Here is a 6,691-nt window from a genome sequence, read left to right on the forward strand (position 1 = left end):
CTGGAATACATACATTATTCCTTAGACGGTCAACTCTCATTTAAAACAATGATGAGAAATTCAGACAATTCGACGTTGACAAATGTCTTTGGGACGAAATTTTAAGAATCGCATGTTAAAGGGTCGCTTAAAGGTATGTGGGAGAGGATGATAGTGTGATAATGTTTAATTAAACCCTGCTTTTAATTATATATCATATTCAAAAATTTTAAGAATTGTCGAAAACTGTCAATTTAAGATTTAAATTCGAGCAACACGCAAACTTCTAGTCGAAGTTAAGATTGAAATATAGTAAATGTTCTACAAATAAACTCATCAAATCTTTCATTCAATTTATATTTACTTTTGCATGCATAAATTCTATAGTGTAAACTTAAAATTAAGCATTGCTACAACAGATACTGTAGAGGTAAAAGTACATCTAAAGAACAACATTTTTTTAGGGACAAAACTTTCACTTTTAACAGCTGCCAAAATTGTTATCATGTAAAAAAATTTGCTAATTATTTTAACCATAGTGTATTTATAATGAAAAGCATGACTCTGGCGCAATGGGTGACTGAAATTGAAACATTATCGAAATAACATGATATTCAAACCTGTTTTAAAAAAAAGGAATGTTACTGAGACATGAATCCATCATCCATAGTAACTTCTATCAAATATTTATAAACTTAGTTAAGAAGGTGTCAGCTGCGACAAGTCATATATGCCCACAGTTTTTTTTTGTACTTCTTCATGATACATTACAGTAGTTTTACTTTACCGGTGGTCCGCAAGCTATATAGTGCGAGATCCTAAAATGAGTCGCGGAAAACGTTCGCTTCCAAACGTTGACAAATGTATCTAGACTTCTCGAAAGTTTTCGACGAATTAATTGTTACATTTGTTAATTACTCGCATAACCCTAGCTTGCTTCCGTGCATTCTGAGCATCAGTTCTGAGGAGTGAGGGGATGGGGGTCTAGTTGGTCTTATGGAATGTCCTAATTCGTATGCCTTAGATTTGGCAAACTACTCACATAGGCGTCCTTTCAAGTCACCACAATCAGGACTGACCTATGCTAATTATTAATTTGGTAGGTGTACGCATCTGTACTTTGGTGTCATTCCTTTTTGCTTCGCACATATAAAGTACATGAATATTACTATTCGCATGCATCTCAAATCCTTAAAATCCGATAAATGTTCATTCCAAAACTCATCCGAAAGTAGTGATTATCTTATACCCCTGGGCCGATGTTGGTTCCTTTTCTGTGTCCAGTAAAACCAACAACGCCGCTGGTCATCATGTATAATTACAATTTGTTATATAGGTATTGATTTTACATATGGCAAGAGATTTGCGAACCATTGTTCATTGTATCTACTATTATGAGTTGCATTTTTTTTTTTATTACACTCAGTATTCATGCGGTATTGAATAAATATCAAAGAAATCTTTTGAATTTTGACTTTTGCTTTGCAATATTTTGCCCAATATTCCCAAACGTATGGAGATCGTCTTTTCTTGACAAGTGGTTACTAATCATCTTCTAATATAGTATTGGAGAAAAAATTATGATGTATACATATTCACATGCGAACACCTACTTTCGATACAATGGATTAAACATTTGTTGTTGAGCGTTATTTCGATGGAATGACGTTACAATAAAGTTGCTTTTCCCGACGGCGATTATGTTAGTAAGCACTAAGACAGTCATGTCTCTTTACGCACCCGATACACACAGAGAACACAGTTACTACTGTAAATCTAAATCTTAAAGTTTTGTACCAAAGTAAAAGCTGGATCGTGCTGATAAATTGGTAGCATGTGCTATTATGATTACAGTAAGAACTGAGGATATTTGTAATTCCAACAAATTCATTTGTTTTGATTTGTTACGATTACACATATCCTCAGCTGTAATTGTAAAACCCATAGCACATGCTACCGATTTATCAGATTTGTCAACACAATTCAGTATTTTCTGTGGTACAGAACTAAGATTAACAATAGTTACTGTAATCTCTGTGTGGGTTGGCTGCTTTACGCTATTTATACTCGCGTGTATGATAGCTCTATGTTTACACGGACCGTTTACCAAGTTGACTGAATGACTTGTGAAAATAAACATTAAATGTCAAAATAGTAGACTTGCAGTCGAAATTCTACCTCAGATTCATGTAGATCTCTTTAGCGGTTACAGAACGAATGACTATAACATGTTGAAAAGAATTGGAGAGTGACAGGATGTCGTTAAACGTAACATAGTGTACACACAACGTCGTAAAAGATTTGGAGAATATAGGAAGTTGTTTTACTCGCCACGATCAACAACACAATAAACAGTTAACAGAGAAAACAGAAAGTCGTGGATGATTAAAAACCCCTGGAATATATATTTTACGTTTCATCAGCAATCGTCAGTGAATAAATTGACACATTTCAACCGTATTCGAGATAAACAAGAATTGGTATTTAGTTACGTCCATGCACAAAGTGATTTTGAATTGGGATTTAGTAAGAATACGGAAAAATTGTCATTTGAATGTCTATTTGACATTGTTCCTTCTTTTATGTAATGGGCCCCGTAACTGTTTAGTTTAGCAAATAAAAATGTAAACCTTTCTGTCATAACATTTAGGTTTCTTGAATACATCAGACCTCCACCGTAACCAGCAGGGAACGGGAAGCTCCCCTTTGCAAGAAATAATACTTCTGCAACACCGTTGCTCTCTCCCTTGAAATGCTTCTAAAGCTTTGAATTGCTGATGTTACAATAGCATGCATGCCTATATGCAGCCGATCTATAGAAGCAATATCGTTGATGACACGGTAAGGTACATACTTGTAACAGAGACTAAGGCAATTTTGGCGTGAATAATCACCGCTTCTTAGAAAGAGAGAGGCAATGATGATGCTTTTCGTCTAATAAAATATATTTACGAAAAGAAATAAGATAGGGAATACAAAACAATCACAGATGATACAAATGTCAATTGTCAACTGACATGTCTGTTAAGAATATAAGCCATTTCAATGAAAATAATTGAATAACTTCAAATGTGTAGTTGTCAAGGGTCGTTAGTTCTTCAGTTGGCAGTTAAACCCGGTGAACCCATAAGGACATGGTACAGAACATCTACCAGTCACGGACTCACAGTTATGGTGGTTCAAGCAGTTACAGCCAGCACCGTACCAGCACCGTACCAACCAGCCAGTACCAACCAACCAGCCAGCACCGTACCAGCACCGTACCAACCGACCAGCCAGCCAGCACCGTACCAGCCAGCCAGCACCGTACCAACCTGACCGGCATGTTGTTGAAGATATTCAGAGGAAAGAAAAACATGTAGCTTATAACCGACATTTCAATAATTACCTAATCTTATCGGCAAGAAGAGGGGGTGGACAAGATGAAGGAGCAAGACGTATTGCCATGGACAAAGGTAGGGGGGGGGGAGGAGGTCGACCGGAATTGACAAATTGGGGATAAAGAACTAAGAACATGAAGACGAAAGCGGGAGGAAATGTGGAGGAGGAAGTAGAGAAACAAAGAGGAAAGAGAAAGACCAAAAGGAAGAGGAAAGAGCCAGATGAAGTAGAGTATAGGAGAAGAGAGATAACAGGAGGAGCAAAATGATAATGTCTAGCAAGTGGAGGAAGAAAAGAAGAGCAAATTAGTTTATTCAATATTGTAAACATTTATTTTATTTTTAATTGACGAAACTGAACTCGTTTTGCTTAATACTTCAAGACAAACAAACAAACCTGTTTCATTGACTGAATTCCCACCGTGTCAGCCAAATCATAACATAGAGTTATTACGGAATATCTGCATGAGTTACATCAGGGCGTCGACCTGTACTGTCAGCAGATTCACACAGAGATTACAGTATAACTACTGTAAATCTTAAAACTTTGTACCGCAGTAAAAACTGGATGCGTTAACAAATCTGGTAAATCGGTAGTATGTGCTATTATACTTACACTAAGAACTGAGGATTTGTGTAATCCCAACAAGTCCCGACAACAGGATTTGTTGGAATTACACATATCCTCAGTTCTAACTGTAAACCTCATAGCACATGATACCGATGTATAGCATGATCCCAGTGTTTACTTTGGTAAAAAACTTTAAGATTAACAGTATAGTAACTGTGTTCTCTGTGAGTTTCAGGTGTTGAATGAAAGAGACACACGTATAGCCATATCAACTTGGAAACATGTTGCAGATATGATGTTAACCAAACGCACTTTATTTGGTAGAAATTGATATTGAGGTCGCGATTAAATTATATATTAATTAAACTATAAATTTGTAATTATATTAGTACAAGGAATACACGGCATAGAGGCTACTCAGTAAACAGAAATACTCTAGCTACATTTTCTATCAAGCCAGGTTAAATTAACATTATTAACAATGTATGTAAAATTTATATAAACTTGTTAAATATTGTTTTTTTTTTCGAAGAAAAGAGGTATTGTTTTCATTAATGTTATATATCTCGCATTTCATCTTACATTTTATTTTCCATTCAAGTTTTTGGATATGAAACGCAAAATGATCAAGCTGAAATAAAATTATACTTTAGAAGTAATGCTTACGTTTTAACGATGTAATTATTATATTTTATAATGCATTTATGTAAAATGTTATTGTAATTATTAAACATTTCGGTAAGTCATTAATTATCTTTTAATATGCGAATAAACCTTTTGCCAATTGTAGCTATAGTCATTTCCTAGTTGCTGTATACTCTTCCTTGTCACTTTGTTACATCTCCGATTTAAGGCCATTTTGTATACTCTCTATTTTGTTTCCAAACCTAACTGCATTTCTTAGAAAATGAGATATTTGTGTTTCAATAAAAATGAAACAGTCAGCACAAACCATGTTCAAATTTAATTCACAGCTGTCTTCATTATCTTCAATATTAACCTATTAAGCATGAACATTACATTTCAATGCGATCAAAACTAATAACCTATTAAGCATGAACATTACATTTCAATGCGATCAAAACTAATAGGCGTTTATTGGTACTTGTCCACGAGAGAATGACTTATTCTTGTGGATTCAACAAAACTGAAACAGCAGTGAAGCAAGTACATAGAACAAATCAAAGGCGATATTCATATTTGAAGTACCTACATGTCTTGCGTAATCTATGTTTTATTGGATGGAGATTACATTGAACGAATTTGATTAAAGCTAATTTGAAATAAGATTAAATTCAATGAGATCAAAACTAATAGTTGTTCCAGAGAATGACTTGTTCTTCCATAAATATAGAACAGCAATGAAACATATCAACGGCGATATTATTATTATTTCAAGTACCTGTCTTAAATAGGTTCTGTTTTATTGGCTTGAGGTTACATTGAAAGAATTTTGATGACGCTAAATTCAATTAGCAGGTAATTGTACATCTAAAAGAAGTATATTGTAAATGAACAGGAGTTCAGTTTTGTATGCAACTAAATCAGCTAAAGTCAATTTGTTGTTAATTGTCATCCGTTTACATGTATATTTTAACTGTGGAATGAATGGTAACTATAAGTGTTTATCACATTCGATTTACATATTAACGTATCTGCACCGAATGAATGTTCATAAAGCTCACCAGTTCATGCAAGACCGAAGATGTTATGTACAGGACTTCAGGGTAACTTGACATCACTGAATTGAAGTCGATTGAAATGATCTCCGCGAGCAGTAGCATTCTTGTCACCAACAAATTTGCAAACACTGGAAGTTAATGTTTGTTAATAACAGAATGCTAAACATAGCGTTTACGCAATAAGATAACCCGTGATTGTGATCATGTCTCCTAAAGAATATTTTATATCAAGCATTACAAACAGTCTAAGGTTTTATTATTGAAAATTTTGATATCCTACTTGTTAATCCTATTTTAGAACATCATACTTAAAACTACCGATATATGGCACCGTGTTAACATTTTTGAAAAACAATCAATTTTGCCATTTTCTCTGGTTTAAAAGTTTAGATATGTAGTTATTCAGCTTTGAGAAACAGCTTGGGCTCTTCCGTTCCATGGTGCTTTCACTCATGGTCTATTGTGCTCCTGTGTGGCTCCCTTCCTGTTTCAAGACTCAACTCAATTCGATTAACAGACATTTCAGAAAGTATTATTCTATAGATGATCAGTACATTGAAGAAATTGTACTTCATTATGTAAGAGGGATTTTGACTGATTCTGACCATCCTCTCCATAAGTATTACACCACTCTACGTAGGTTGTATACCTTACCTCGTATGCGTACTGAACGCTTTAGACATTTTTTTTTTACCGAGGAGTATAAAGCTTTTGAACTGTCATATAACTAGATGATATTTTTATCATATTTTTGTATATATATATATATTTGGCATAGTTTTAAACTGCGCAATCCATTTTATTATGTCTTCATGTTATGATTGATATCAATAAATTTTACTTTTAATTTTACATTTTATTCGAACACCTTACGTTTTAACACTGTAAATGCAACTGGAGAATGTGTATCCTCGCTCCTCCCCTTCTCCAACCTGAACATCCCTCAATCAATCGCTCACAGATTTTTGATTGTTTTTACAATCATCAATGATATATAAAAGAAAAGAACTAAACAATTCAGTTAATATCGTACACGAGAGACTGTAAATGACATAAATATACGAATTCTCGCTAACTGA

The sequence above is a fragment of the Apostichopus japonicus genome, chromosome 2 (genome assembly GCF_037975245.1).
Source record: "Apostichopus japonicus isolate 1M-3 chromosome 2, ASM3797524v1, whole genome shotgun sequence".
NCBI classification, from domain to species: Eukaryota; Metazoa; Echinodermata; class Holothuroidea; order Aspidochirotida; family Stichopodidae; genus Apostichopus; species Apostichopus japonicus.